This window comes from Argiope bruennichi, chromosome 10 (genome assembly GCF_947563725.1).
Source record: "Argiope bruennichi chromosome 10, qqArgBrue1.1, whole genome shotgun sequence".
Classification (NCBI taxonomy): domain Eukaryota; kingdom Metazoa; phylum Arthropoda; class Arachnida; order Araneae; family Araneidae; genus Argiope; species Argiope bruennichi.
This window is the reverse complement of record NC_079160.1, coordinates 26,861,531-26,873,573: the sequence shown is the minus strand read 5'-3', so window position 1 is coordinate 26,873,573 and position 12,043 is coordinate 26,861,531. Positions and strand designations below refer to the sequence as shown.

General features: G+C 39.3%; 20 non-coding genes across 20 annotated transcripts; all 20 read left to right on the top strand.

The window, feature by feature from the left end:
• Positions 1-1,672: 1,672 nt before the first annotated feature.
• Positions 1,673-1,746, top strand: Trnan-guu (transfer RNA asparagine (anticodon GUU)). Its single transcript has one exon. It is a non-coding gene; the product is annotated as a tRNA-Asn (tRNA).
• Positions 1,747-1,846: 100 nt separating this feature from the next.
• Positions 1,847-1,920, top strand: Trnan-guu (transfer RNA asparagine (anticodon GUU)). The gene has a single exon. It is a non-coding gene; the product is annotated as a tRNA-Asn (tRNA).
• Positions 1,921-2,367: 447 nt separating this feature from the next.
• Positions 2,368-2,441, top strand: Trnan-guu (transfer RNA asparagine (anticodon GUU)). The gene has a single exon. It is a non-coding gene; the product is annotated as a tRNA-Asn (tRNA).
• A 274-nt stretch (positions 2,442-2,715) lies between these two features.
• Trnan-guu (transfer RNA asparagine (anticodon GUU)) lies at positions 2,716-2,789 on the top strand. The gene has a single exon. It is a non-coding gene; the product is annotated as a tRNA-Asn (tRNA).
• A 99-nt stretch (positions 2,790-2,888) lies between these two features.
• Positions 2,889-2,962, top strand: Trnan-guu (transfer RNA asparagine (anticodon GUU)). The gene has a single exon. It is a non-coding gene; the product is annotated as a tRNA-Asn (tRNA).
• Positions 2,963-3,062: 100 nt separating this feature from the next.
• Positions 3,063-3,136, top strand: Trnan-guu (transfer RNA asparagine (anticodon GUU)). The gene has a single exon. It is a non-coding gene; the product is annotated as a tRNA-Asn (tRNA).
• Positions 3,137-3,236: 100 nt separating this feature from the next.
• On the top strand, positions 3,237-3,310 carry Trnan-guu (transfer RNA asparagine (anticodon GUU)). The gene has a single exon. It is a non-coding gene; the product is annotated as a tRNA-Asn (tRNA).
• A 100-nt stretch (positions 3,311-3,410) lies between these two features.
• On the top strand, positions 3,411-3,484 carry Trnan-guu (transfer RNA asparagine (anticodon GUU)). Its single transcript has one exon. It is a non-coding gene; the product is annotated as a tRNA-Asn (tRNA).
• Positions 3,485-4,106: 622 nt separating this feature from the next.
• On the top strand, positions 4,107-4,180 carry Trnah-gug (transfer RNA histidin (anticodon GUG)). The gene has a single exon. It is a non-coding gene; the product is annotated as a tRNA-His (tRNA).
• Positions 4,181-4,280: 100 nt separating this feature from the next.
• Trnan-guu (transfer RNA asparagine (anticodon GUU)) lies at positions 4,281-4,354 on the top strand. Its single transcript has one exon. It is a non-coding gene; the product is annotated as a tRNA-Asn (tRNA).
• Positions 4,355-4,454: 100 nt separating this feature from the next.
• Trnan-guu (transfer RNA asparagine (anticodon GUU)) lies at positions 4,455-4,528 on the top strand. The gene has a single exon. It is a non-coding gene; the product is annotated as a tRNA-Asn (tRNA).
• Positions 4,529-4,802: 274 nt separating this feature from the next.
• Trnan-guu (transfer RNA asparagine (anticodon GUU)) lies at positions 4,803-4,876 on the top strand. The gene has a single exon. It is a non-coding gene; the product is annotated as a tRNA-Asn (tRNA).
• A 100-nt stretch (positions 4,877-4,976) lies between these two features.
• Trnan-guu (transfer RNA asparagine (anticodon GUU)) lies at positions 4,977-5,050 on the top strand. Its single transcript has one exon. It is a non-coding gene; the product is annotated as a tRNA-Asn (tRNA).
• A 1,016-nt stretch (positions 5,051-6,066) lies between these two features.
• Trnan-guu (transfer RNA asparagine (anticodon GUU)) lies at positions 6,067-6,140 on the top strand. Its single transcript has one exon. It is a non-coding gene; the product is annotated as a tRNA-Asn (tRNA).
• Positions 6,141-6,240: 100 nt separating this feature from the next.
• Positions 6,241-6,314, top strand: Trnan-guu (transfer RNA asparagine (anticodon GUU)). The gene has a single exon. It is a non-coding gene; the product is annotated as a tRNA-Asn (tRNA).
• Positions 6,315-6,588: 274 nt separating this feature from the next.
• Positions 6,589-6,662, top strand: Trnan-guu (transfer RNA asparagine (anticodon GUU)). The gene has a single exon. It is a non-coding gene; the product is annotated as a tRNA-Asn (tRNA).
• A 100-nt stretch (positions 6,663-6,762) lies between these two features.
• On the top strand, positions 6,763-6,836 carry Trnan-guu (transfer RNA asparagine (anticodon GUU)). The gene has a single exon. It is a non-coding gene; the product is annotated as a tRNA-Asn (tRNA).
• Positions 6,837-6,936: 100 nt separating this feature from the next.
• On the top strand, positions 6,937-7,010 carry Trnan-guu (transfer RNA asparagine (anticodon GUU)). The gene has a single exon. It is a non-coding gene; the product is annotated as a tRNA-Asn (tRNA).
• Positions 7,011-9,831: 2,821 nt separating this feature from the next.
• Trnan-guu (transfer RNA asparagine (anticodon GUU)) lies at positions 9,832-9,905 on the top strand. Its single transcript has one exon. It is a non-coding gene; the product is annotated as a tRNA-Asn (tRNA).
• Positions 9,906-10,005: 100 nt separating this feature from the next.
• Trnan-guu (transfer RNA asparagine (anticodon GUU)) lies at positions 10,006-10,079 on the top strand. The gene has a single exon. It is a non-coding gene; the product is annotated as a tRNA-Asn (tRNA).
• The last annotated feature ends 1,964 nt before the right edge of the window (positions 10,080-12,043 follow it).

The following is a 12,043-nucleotide window of genomic DNA, read 5'->3' as shown; positions in this document are numbered from 1 at the left end:
ACGGGAGATCGAAAGGATCACGACCCCCCACATGCCTAAAAATGGATTTCATCTGCTGATCATAAATTCGGGTTGCTGTCCAAACAGCTGTCCGAGGTCACCAATGTGGCGGATTGAATGAAGCGAGGATAAAAACCTGGGACCTTGTGGTACGGAGCCCAATACAAAAGCAATTGCTCGTGTAGCGTAGCTGTTAACTGGCTAATAAGCTTTCACCACAAGCCTCTCAAAAAACTCAAAAAATATTTATTGAGGAAGCTAATTGAGAAATTTCAAAGTTTAAAAATAGATCGAGTAATACTTTATTGTTAATTGCAAAATCGATTGAACAAAACGCTTAGAATATTTGTCAAGTTTGTAAGATTGTCTTGTTGGTATTAATTTCATGAATTCTATTAAGTTGTAAATACACATATATAAGGATTGATTTTATATCGCTTAGTATTTGCAATGTTTCCTAAATTATAGATCTTTTATATTTTACAGCTACATTGCTAATCGAATTAGTTCCAATTGGGTACACCCACATTCTAGACGGCCGAAAATTCTACCATGTAAAAAACCATCCAAATGCGTCCTTTGTGTCATAACTATGCGGTTATTGAACTGAATGGCTTATAAAGCGCTTGCGAAAAGCTTTGCCTGCATTCCTTATACATCACTCTCTTAAACTCTCGTCATCGTAACGTACTATCGGTGTCATTTGGTAGCTTCCTGCAATTTGCATATGATTTTTGAATATGTGTGTAGTCATTTTACGAGTGATTGTATTTTGTATACAGTTCTTGTATTTTAAAGTTCGATATGCGCGTGACTCTGAATTATCATTAGTTTATGGACATGAGTGTAGATGACATCGGTTCGATACTTGCTGGACGAATTTGTTTTTCTTTCGCTATTTTTTAATTTTATTTAATTTTTTTTAAATTTTTAAGTTTAGATTTTTTTTTTTTTTAATTCGTGATGTTTTTCAAAAAATTTTAAGAATTTCTATAATTCCTTTAAAAGTCCTTCATAAATAAAGAAATTATGAAATAGAAATGCAAATTCTGCCAGTAATTCTGGGCATGCGTAGACATATTCTTAATGTTTTAAACAGGGCATTCCAACAGGGAATCGCAATATTATAAAATATACACAAAAAATGTGTGGGCCTTTGTGTCGCAATCGGCTAGCGCGTTCGGCTGTTAACCGAAAGGTTGGTGGTTCGAGCCCCCCTGGGGGCGGGAAGTGTTTTTACTTTCATGAAATTTTTTTAAAATATTATAATTGGTAGAAATTTTAAATCCGTACAGTTTTCTATGTAATCAAGACAAAACGCGTGGCCTCCGTGGCCCAATCAGCAAGCACGTTCGGCTGTTAACCGAAAAGTTGGTGGTTCGAGCCCAGCTGGGAGCGGGAAGTGTTGTTATTTTAATGAAATTTTTTAAAAATAATATTGTTTGTAGGAATTTTAAATCTGTACAAAGTTTTCTATGTAATCGATACGAATAGAGTGGCCTCCGTGGCGCAATCGGCTAGCGTGTTTGGCTGTTAACCGAAAAGTTGTTGGTTCGAGCCCACCTGGGGACTGGAAGTGTTTTTATTTTAATGAATTTTTTTTAAAATTATATAATTGGTAGAAATTTTAAATCCATACTAAGTTTTCTATGTAATCAAGACAAACATCGTGGCCTCCGTGGCGCAATCGGCTAGCGCGTTCGGCTGTTAACCGAAAGGTTGGTGGTTCGAGCACACCTGGGGGCGGGAAGTGTTGTTATTTGATTGAAAATTTTTAAAAATAATATAATTGGTAGAAATTTTAAATCCATACCAAGTTTTCTATGTAATCAAGACAAACATCGTGGCCTCCGTGGCGCAATCGGCTAGCGCGTTCGGCTGTTAACCGAAAGGTTGGTGGTTCGAGCCCACCTGGGGGCGGGAAGTGTTGTTACTTGATTGAAAATTTTTTTAAAATAATATAATTGGAAGAAATTTTAAATCCATACCAAGTTTTCTATGTAATCAACACAAACATCGTGGCCTCCGTGGTGCAATCGGCTACCGCGTTCGGCTGTTAACCGAAAGGTGGGTGGTTTGAGCCCACCTGGGGGCGGGAAGTGTTGTTGTTTTAAAGAAATTTATTTAAAATTATATAATTGGTAGAAATTTTAAATCCATGCCGAGTTTTCTATGTAATCCAGACAAACGTCGTGGCCTCCGTGGCGCAATCGGCTAGCGCGTTCGGCTGTATCCGAAAGGTTGGTGGTTCGAGCCCACCTGGGGGCGCGAAGTGTTGTTATTTTAAGGAAATTTTTTTAAATGATATCATGTGTATGAATTTTAAATCCGTACTAACTTTTCTATGTAATCGATACCAATAGAGTGGCCTCCGTGGCGCAATCGGCTAGCGCGTTCCGCTGTTAACCGAAAGGTTGGTGGTTCGAGCCCACCTGGGGGCGGGAAGTGTTCTTATTTTAATGAAAATTTTTTAAAATGATATCATGTGTATGAATTTTAAATCCGTACAAAGTTTTCTATGTAATCAACACAAACATCGTGGCCTCCGTGGCGCAATCGGCTACCGCGTTCGACTGTTAACCGAAAGGTGGGTGGTTTGAGCCCACCTGGGGGCGGGAAGTGTTGTTGTTTTAAAGAAATTTATTTAAAATTATATAATTGGTAGAAATTTTAAATCCATACCAAGTTTTCTATGTAATCCAGACAAACGTCGTGGCCTCCATGGCGCAATCGGCTAGCGCGTTCGGCTGTTAACCGAAAGGTTGGTGGTTCGAGCCCACCTGGGGGCGCGAAGTGTTGTTATTTTAAGGAAATTTTTTAAAATGATATCATGTGTATGAATTTTAAATCCGTACAAAGTTTTCTATGTAATCGATACCAATAGAGTGGCCTCCGTGGCGCAATCGGCAAGCGCGTTCGGCTGTTAACCGAAAGATTGATGGTTCGAGCCCACCTGGGGGCGGGAAGTGTTCATATTTTAATGAAATTTTTTTAAAATAATATGATTGGTATAAATTTTAAATCCGTACAAAGTTTTCTATGTAATCGAGCCAAACGGCGTGGCCTCCGTGGCGCAATTGGTTAGCGCGTTCGGCTGTTAACCGAAAGGTTGGTGGTTCGAGCCCTCCTGGGGACGGGAAGTATCGTTCTTTTATTGAAAATTTTTTAAAATAATATAATTGGTAGAAATTTTAAATCCGTATAAATTTTTCTATGTAATCGATACGAATAGGGAAGCCTCCTTGGCGCAATCGGCTAGCGCGTTCGGCTGTTAACCGAAAGGTTGTTGGTTCGAGCCCACCTGGGGGCGGGAAGTGTTCTTATTTTAATGAAATTTTTTTAAAATAATATGATTGGTATAAATTTTAAATCCATACCAAGTTTTCTATGTAATCAACACATACATCGTGGCCTCCGTGGCGCAATCGGCTAGCGCGTTCGGCTGTTAACCGAAAGGTTGGTGGTTTGAGCCCACCTGGGGGCGGGAAGTGTTGTTATTCGATTGAAAATTTTTTTAAAATAATATAATTGGTAGAAATTTTAAATCCATACCAAGTTTTCTATGTAATCAACACAAACATCGTGGCCTCCGTGGCGCAATCGGCTACCACGTTCGGCTGTTAACCGAAAGTTGGGTGGTTTGAGCCCACCTGGGGGCGGGAAGTGTTGTTGTTTTAAAGAAATTTATTTAAAATTATAATATTGGTAGAAATTTTAAATCCATACCAAGTTTTCTATGTAATCCAGACAAACGTCGTGGCCTCCGTTGCGCAATCGGCTAGCGCGTTCGGTTGTTAACCGAAAGGTTGGTGGTTCGAGCCCACGTAGGGGCGCGAAGTGTTGTTATTTTAAGGAAATTTTTTTAAATGATATCATGTGTATGAATTTTAAATCCGTACAAAGTTTTCTATGTAATCGATACCAATAGAGTGGCTTCCGTGGCGCAATCGGCTAGCGCGTTCGGCTGTTAACCGAAAGGTTGATGGTTCGAGCTCACCTGGGGGCGGGAAGTGTTCTTATTTTAATGAAAATTTTTTAAAATAATATGATTGGTATAAATTTTAAATCCGTACAAAGTTTTCTATGTAATCGAGCGAAACGGCGTGGCCTCCGTGGCGCAATCGGTTAGCGTGTTCGGCTGTGAACCGAAAGGTTGGTGGTTCGTGCCCTCCTGGGGACGGGAAGTGTCGTTCTTTTATTGAAATGTTTTTAAAATAATATAATTGTTAGAAATTTTAAATCCGTACAAATTTTTCTATGTAATCGATACGAATAGGGAAGCCTCCGTGGCGCAATCGGCTAGCGCGTTCGGATGTTAACCGAAAGGTTGGTGGTTCGATCCCACCTGGGGGCGGGAAATGTTGTTATTTGATTGAAATTTTTTTAAAATTATATAATTGCTGGAAATTTTAAATCCATACTAAGTTTTCTATGTAATCAAGACAAACATCGTGGCCTCCGTGGCGCAATCGGCTAGCGCGTTCGGCTGTTAACCGAAAGGTTGGTGGTTCGAGCCCACCTGGGGGCGGGAAGTGTTGTTATTTGATTGAAAATTTTTTAAAATAATATAATTGGTAGAAATTTTAAATCCATACCAAGTTTTCTATGTAATCAACACAAACATCGTGGCCTAAGTGGCGCAATCGGCTAGCGCGTTCGGCTGTTAACCGAAAGGTTGATGGTTCGAGCCCACCTGGGGGCGGGAAGTGTTCTTATTTTAATGAAAATTTTTTTAAATAATATGATTGTACGGATTTAAAATTTATACCAAAGTTTTCTATGTAATCGAGCCAAACGGCGTGGCCTCCGTGGCGCAATCGGCTAGCGCATTCGGCTGTTAACCGAAAGGTTGGTGGTTCGAGCCCTCCTGGGGACGGGAAGTGTCGTTCTTTTATTGAAATTTTTTTAAAATAATATAATTGGTAAAAATTTTAAATCCGTATAAATTTTTCTATGTAATCGATACGAATAGGGAAGCCTCCGTGGCGCAATCGGCTAGCGCGTTCGGCTGTTAACCGAAAGGTTGTTGGTTCGAGCCCACCTGGGGACTGGAAGGGTTGTTATTTTAATTAAATTTTTTTAAAATAATATAATTGGTAGAAATTTTAAAACTAGCCAAAACAGCGGCTAATGCTAATTAAGATCGGAATGTAATGAAGCTTCCAAGATGTCATCTGAAGAACATCCTCAAAACCGATATGATGACAAGATGGCAAAAGGAATGGGAAGAAGGAGAAACAGGCCGCTTCACATTCAATATAATACCGAAAGTTTCTCTCTACGCGACCAACTGGAACAGAGCGGATGTCCTTTTCTTCACTGGACACGGCCCATTCCCGACATACCTACACAGATTCCACCTGGCCAACTCTCCTTATTGTAGCTGTGGGGAGATAGGATCCCCAATTCACTATGCCACCGAATGCCTACTGACTCTCTCATGGCACATGAGGAAGCCAGAAACAAGTCTCGAGGAAGAATGGTACAGGAGAGTTGCATCGAATACCCTTTCACGCGGCAAGATCCACTCCATAGTAAACCATATTCATAAATACCAAGGCCTCTTCAAAACTACACAATAGCTGAGACCAAAATGCCACTTATCAAAATCAGCCGAAATTATAACTTCAAAAGTGCAGTTCTGACAAAGGAAATCAAAACCACAGGACTCAGAAGGACGTTACAGATTTCTGACTTTTCAGTGATTATTTATATGCTTATACATATCATACGGATGTTCTCAGTGTAATTTTTTCAGTTAGTAATCTCGTTTCCCTGTAAGTTGAACCTATAGTGACCATTTGTTTAAGTATCCTGGTCCCCTCTATTCGGTTATTACGTCACCAAAAAATTAAATACAGTCGTGTAGGATTTGACACCTTTGGGATTCTCTCTGGAGAACCCTGGATGGTCTGTCGTCTCTTTCTTTCTACCAACATTTTCTTTCTTTCTTTTTTTTTTCCTTCCATCTTGTGCTCATCCAACTGGTTAGATAACTTAGTGTTATAGGCACCGGGGGCACAGGATGGCGTTATGTTATGTTATGTAATCGATGGGAATAGAGTGGCCTCCGTGGCGCAATCGGTTAGCGCGTTCGGCTGTTAACCGAAAGGTTGGTGGCTCGAGCCCACCTGGGGGCGGGAAGTGTTGTTATTTGATTGAAAATTTTTTAAAATAATAGAATTGGTAGAAATTTTAAATCCATACCAAGTTTTCTATGTAATCAACACAAACATCGTGGCCTCCGTGGCGCAATCGGCTAGCGCGTTCGGCTGTTAACCGAAAGGTTGGTGGCTCGAGCCCACCTGGGGGCGGGAAGTGTTGTTATTTGATTGAAATTTTTTATAAAATAATATAATTGGTAGAAATTTTAAATCCATACCAAGTTTTCTATGTAATCAACACAAACATCGTGGCCTCCGTGGTGCAATCGGCTGGCGCTTTCGGCTGTTAACCGAAAGTTTGATGGTTCGAGCCCACCTGGGGACTGGAAGTGTTGTTATTTTAATTAAATTTTTTTAAATAATATAATTGGTAGAAATTTTAAATCCGTACAAAGTTTTCTATGTAATCGATACCAATAGAGTGGCCTCCGTGGCGCGATCGGCTAGCGCGTTCGGCTGTTAACCGAAAGGTTGGTGGTTCGAGCCCATCTGGGGACTGGAAGTGTTCTTATTTTAATTAAATTTTTTTAAAATAATATAATAGGTAGAAATTTTAAATCCATACCAAGGTTTTTATGTAATCAAAACAAACTTCGTGGCCTTCGTGGCGCAATCGGCTAGCGCGTTCGGCTGTTAACCGAAAGGTTGGTGGTTCGAGCCTACCTGGGGGCTGGAAGTGTTGTTATTTTAATTAATTTTTTTAAAAATAATATAATTGGTAGAAATTTTAAATCTGTACAAAGTTTTCTATGTAATCGATACGAATAGATTGGCCTCCGTGGCGCAATCGGTTAGCGCGTTCCGCTGTTAACCGAAAGGTTGGTGGTTCGAGCCCACCTGGGGGCGGGAAGTGTTATTTTATTGAAAAATTTTTAAAATAATATAATTGGTAGAAATTTTAAATCCCTAAAAAGTTTTCTATATAATTGAGAAAAATAGCGTGGCCTCTGTGGCGCAATCGTCTAGCGCGTTCGGCTATTAAACCGAAACTTTGGTGGTTCGAGCCCACCTAGAGGCGGGAAGTGTTGTTATTTTAATGAAATTTTTTTTAAATAATATAATTGGTAGAAATTTTAAATCCGTACAAATTTTCTATGTAATCGATAGGATTAAAAAGGTCTTCGTGGCGCAATCGGCTAGCGCGTTCGATTGTTAACCGAAAGGTTTGTGGTTCGAGCCCATCTGGGGGCTGGAAATGTTGTTATTTTAAAGAATTTTTTTAAAAATAATATAATTTTTAGAAATTTAAAATCCCTACAAGGTTTTCTATGTAATCGATACGAATAGAGTGGCCTCCGTGTCGCAATCGGCTGTTAACCAAAAGGTTGGTGGTTCGAGCCCACTTGGGTGCGGAAAATGTTGTTATTTCTTTGAAAATTTTTTAAAATAATATAATTGGTAGAAATTTTAAATCCGTACAAATTTTCTATGTAATCGATAGGATTAAAAAGGTCTTCGTGGCGCAATCGGCTAGCGCCTTCTTCTGTTAACCGAAAAGTTGCTGATTCGAGCCCATCTGGTGACGGGAAGTGTTATTATTTTAATGAAATTTTTTAAAAATAATATAAGTGGTAGAAATTTTAAATCCGTACAAAGTTTTCTATGTAATCGAGACAAATACTGTGGCGTCAGTTTCTGAATCGGCTGGCGCGTTCGGCTGTTAACCGAAAGGTTGGGGGTTCGAACCCACCTGGGGGCGGGAAGTATTGTACTTTTAATGAAATTTTTTTAAAATAATATAATTGGTAGAAATTTTAAATCCATACAAAGTTTTCTATGTAATCAAGACAAACATCGTGGCCTCCGTATCGCAATCGGTTTGCGCGTTCGTCTGTTAACCGAAAGGTTGGTGGTTCGAGCCCACCTAGTGACGGGAAGTGTTATTTTAATGAAATTTTTTTAAAATAATATAATTGGTAGAAATTTTAAATCCGGACAAAGTTATCTATATAATCGAGACGAATAAATTAGCCTCCGTTGCGCAATCGGCTAGCGCGTTCGGCTGTTGACCGAAAGGTTGGTGGTTCGAGGCCACCTAGGTAAGGGAAGTATTGTTATTTTAATGAAAAATTTAAAAATAATATAATTGGTAGAAATTTTATATCCGTACAAAGTTTTCTATGTAATCAAGATAAACCGAGTTTCCTCCGTGGCGCATTCGGCTAACGCGTTCGGCTGTTAACGGAAAGGTTGGTGGTCGAGCCCACCTGATGACGGGAAGTGTTGTTATTTTAATGAATTTTTTTAAAATAAAATAATTGGTAGAAATTTTAAATCCGTATAAATTTTTCTATGTAATCGATACGAATGGAGAAACCTCCATGGCGCAATCGGCTAGCGGGTTCGTCTGTTAACCGAAAGGTTGGTGGTTCGAGCCCAGCTGGGGGAGGGAAGTGTTGTTATTTTATTCAAAATTTTTTAAAATAATATAATTGGTAGAAATTTTAAATCCATTTAAAATTTTCTATGTAATCGATACGAATAGACAAGCCTACATGGCGCAATCGGCTGTAGCGTTCGGCTGTTAAACGAAAGGTTGGTGGCTCGTACCCGCCTAGGGGCGGGAAGTGTTGTTATTTTAATGAAAAATTTTTAAAATAATATAATTGGTAGAAATTTTAAATTCCTACAAAGTTTTCTATGTAATCGAGACCAATACCGTGGCGTCAGTGTCTGAATCGGCTGGCGCGTTCGGCTGTTAACCGAAAGGTTGGTGGTTTGAGCCCAGTTAAGGGCGGGATTTGTTGTTTTTTAATAAATATTTTTTTCAATAATATTATTGGTAGGAATTTTAAATCCGTATAAAGGTTTATGTAATCGGTACGAATAGAGAAGCCTACGTGGCTCAATCGGCTATCGCGTTCGGCTGTTAACAGAAAGGTTGGTGGTTCGAGCTCACCTGGGTGCGGGAAGTGTTGTTATTTTAATGAAAATTTTTTAAAATAATATAATTGGTAGAAATTTTAAATCCGTACAAAATTTTCTATGTAATCGATACGAATAGAAAGGTTTTCGTGGCGAAATCGGCTAGCGCCTTTGTCTGTTAAAAGAAAGGTTGGTGGCTCGAGCCCACCGGGGGAGGGAAGTGTTGTTATTTTAATGAAAATTTTTTAAATAATATAATTGGTAGAAATTTTAAATCCGTACAAAGTTTTCTATGTAATCGAGACAAGCAGCGCGGCCTCCGTGGCTCAATCGGCTAGCTCGTTCGGCTGTTAAACGAAAGGTTGGTGGTTCAAGCACACCTGGGGGCGGGAAGTGTTATTTTATTGAAAATTTTTTTAAATAATATAATTGGGAGCAATTTTAAATCCGTATAAAATTTTCTATGTAATAAAGAGAAACAGCGTGGCCTCCGTGGGGTAATCGGCTAGCGCGTTTGGCCTGGGGGCGGGAAGTGTTGTTATTTTTGTGAAACTTTTTTTAAATAATATAATTGGTAGAAATTTTAAATAAGTACAAAGTTTTCTATGTAATCGATACGAATTGTGTGGCCTCCGTGGCGCAATTGTCTAGCGGGTTCGGCTGTTAACCGAAAGGTTGGTGGTTCGAGCCTACCTGGCTCCGGGAAGTGTTGTCATTTTAAAGAAATTTTTTTAAAATAATATAATTGGTAGAAATTTGAAATCCGTACAAAGTTTTCTATGTAATCGATACGAATAGGGAAGCCTCCGTGGCGCTATCGGCTAGCGCGTTCGGCTGTTAACCGAAAAGTTGGTGGTTCGAGCCCACCTGGGGGCGGGAAATGTTGTTATTTGATTGAAAGTTTTTTAAAATTATATAATTGGTAGAAATTTTAAATCCATACTAAGTTTTCTATGTAATCAAGGCAAACATCGTGGCCTCCGTGGCGCAATCGGCTAGCGCGTTCGGCTGTTAACCGAAAGGTTGGTGGTTCGAGCCCACCTGGGGGCGGGAAGTGTTGTTACTTGATTGAAAATTTGTTAAAATAATATAATTGGTAGAAATTTTAAATCCGTACAAAGTTTTCTATGCAATCGTGACAAACAGTGTGGCCTACATGGCGCATTCAGCTGTTAACCTGAAGGTTGGTGGTTCGAGCCCGCCTGGGGGCGGGAACTGTTGTTATTTTTTTAAAATAATATAATTGGTAGAAATTTTAAATCCGTACAAAGTTTTCTATGTAATCAAGAAAAACAGCGTGGCTTCCATGGCGCATTGGGCTAACGCGTTCGGATGTTAACCAAAAGTTTGGTGGTTCGATCCCACCTGGAGGCGGGAAGTGTTGTTATTTTAATGAAATTTTTTTAAATAATATTATTGGTAGGAGTTTTAAATCCGTACAATGTTTGCTATGTAATCGATACGAATACAGTGCCTCCGTGGCGTAAGCGGCTAACGCGTTCGGCAGTAAACCGAAAGGTTGGTGGTTCGAGCCCACCTGGGAACAGGAAGTGTTGTTATTTTAATGAAATATTTTAAAAATAATATAATTGGTAGAAATTTTAAATCTGTACAAAGTTTTCTATGCAATCGAGACAAGTACCTTAACCCCCGTGGCGCAATCGGCTAGCGCGTTCGGCTGTTAACCGAAAAGTTGGTGGTTCGACCCCACGTGGTTGCGGGAAGTGTTGTTATTTTATTGAAAATTTGTTAAAATAATATAATTGGTAGAAATTTTAAATCCGTACAAAGTTTTCTATGTAATCGTGACAAAGAGTGTGGCCTACATGGCGCATTCAGCTGTTAACCTGAAGGTTGGTGGTTCGAGCGCGCCTGGGGGCGGGAACTGTTGTTATTTTTATGAAATTTTTTTTAAATAATATTATTGGTAGGAGTTTTAAATCCGTACAAAGTTTTCTATGTAATCGATACGAATACAGTGGCCTCCATGGCGTAAGCGGCTAGAGCGTTCGGCTGTTAACCGAAAGGTTGTTGGTTCGATCCCACCTGGAGGCGGGAAGTGTTGTTATTTTAATGAGAAATTTATTAAATAATATAATTGGTAGAAATTTTAAATCAGTACAAAGTTTTCTATGTAATCGAGAAAAACAGCGTGGTCTCCGTGGTGCAATCGGCTAGCGCGTTCGGCTGTTAACCGAAAGGTTGGTGGTTCGAGCCCACCTGTGGGCGGGAAGTTTTGTTATTTTATTGAAAATTTTTTAAAATAATATAATTGGTAGAAATTTTAAATCCGTACAAAGTTTTCTATGTAATCGAGACAAGCAGCGTATCCTCCGTCGCGCAATCGGCTAACGCGTTCAGCTGTTAAGCGAAAGGTTGGTGGTTCGAGCCCACTGGGGGTGGGAAATTTTGTTATTTTAATGAAAAAATTTTAAAATAATATAATTGGTAGAAATTTTAAATCCGTATAAAGTTTTCTATGTAATCGATGCGAATAGAGTGGTCTCCGTGGCGCAATTGGCTGGCGTGTTCGGCTGGTAAACGAAAGGTTGGTGGTTCGAGAGACACGTTGAGTAAGTCTGGATGTTATAGGATATGCCGCTTGAAAAGTGCTTGGTTGTTAAAGAGTTAAAAAAATTGCGAAGAGTCAGAAGCAAAATAAATGTGACTTATTTGTAAATCCTATTTATTAAACAAAATGTAAAGAGCAGAAAGGATGCTGTATGTTTGATATCATTAATAAAAATTGTGTTTTTTTGCACCCTGGAGAAAATTACAAAATAAAAACATATTTACCAAAACCAATATTACATGGTTGGTGTGATGGCTAATACATAATATGTCTCCCAGACGATGCAAAAAGTCCGTACTACGCCTAGGCATGTTGAATATCAAATTATCGATCTTGAGGAATATTACACCAATCATCAAACTATGCTCTCCGAAGTTCCGGTAGACATGCAACAGGTGGTTGGCGTGCTGCAACTCGTCGGTTAAGCATGTTGCTCTACTGG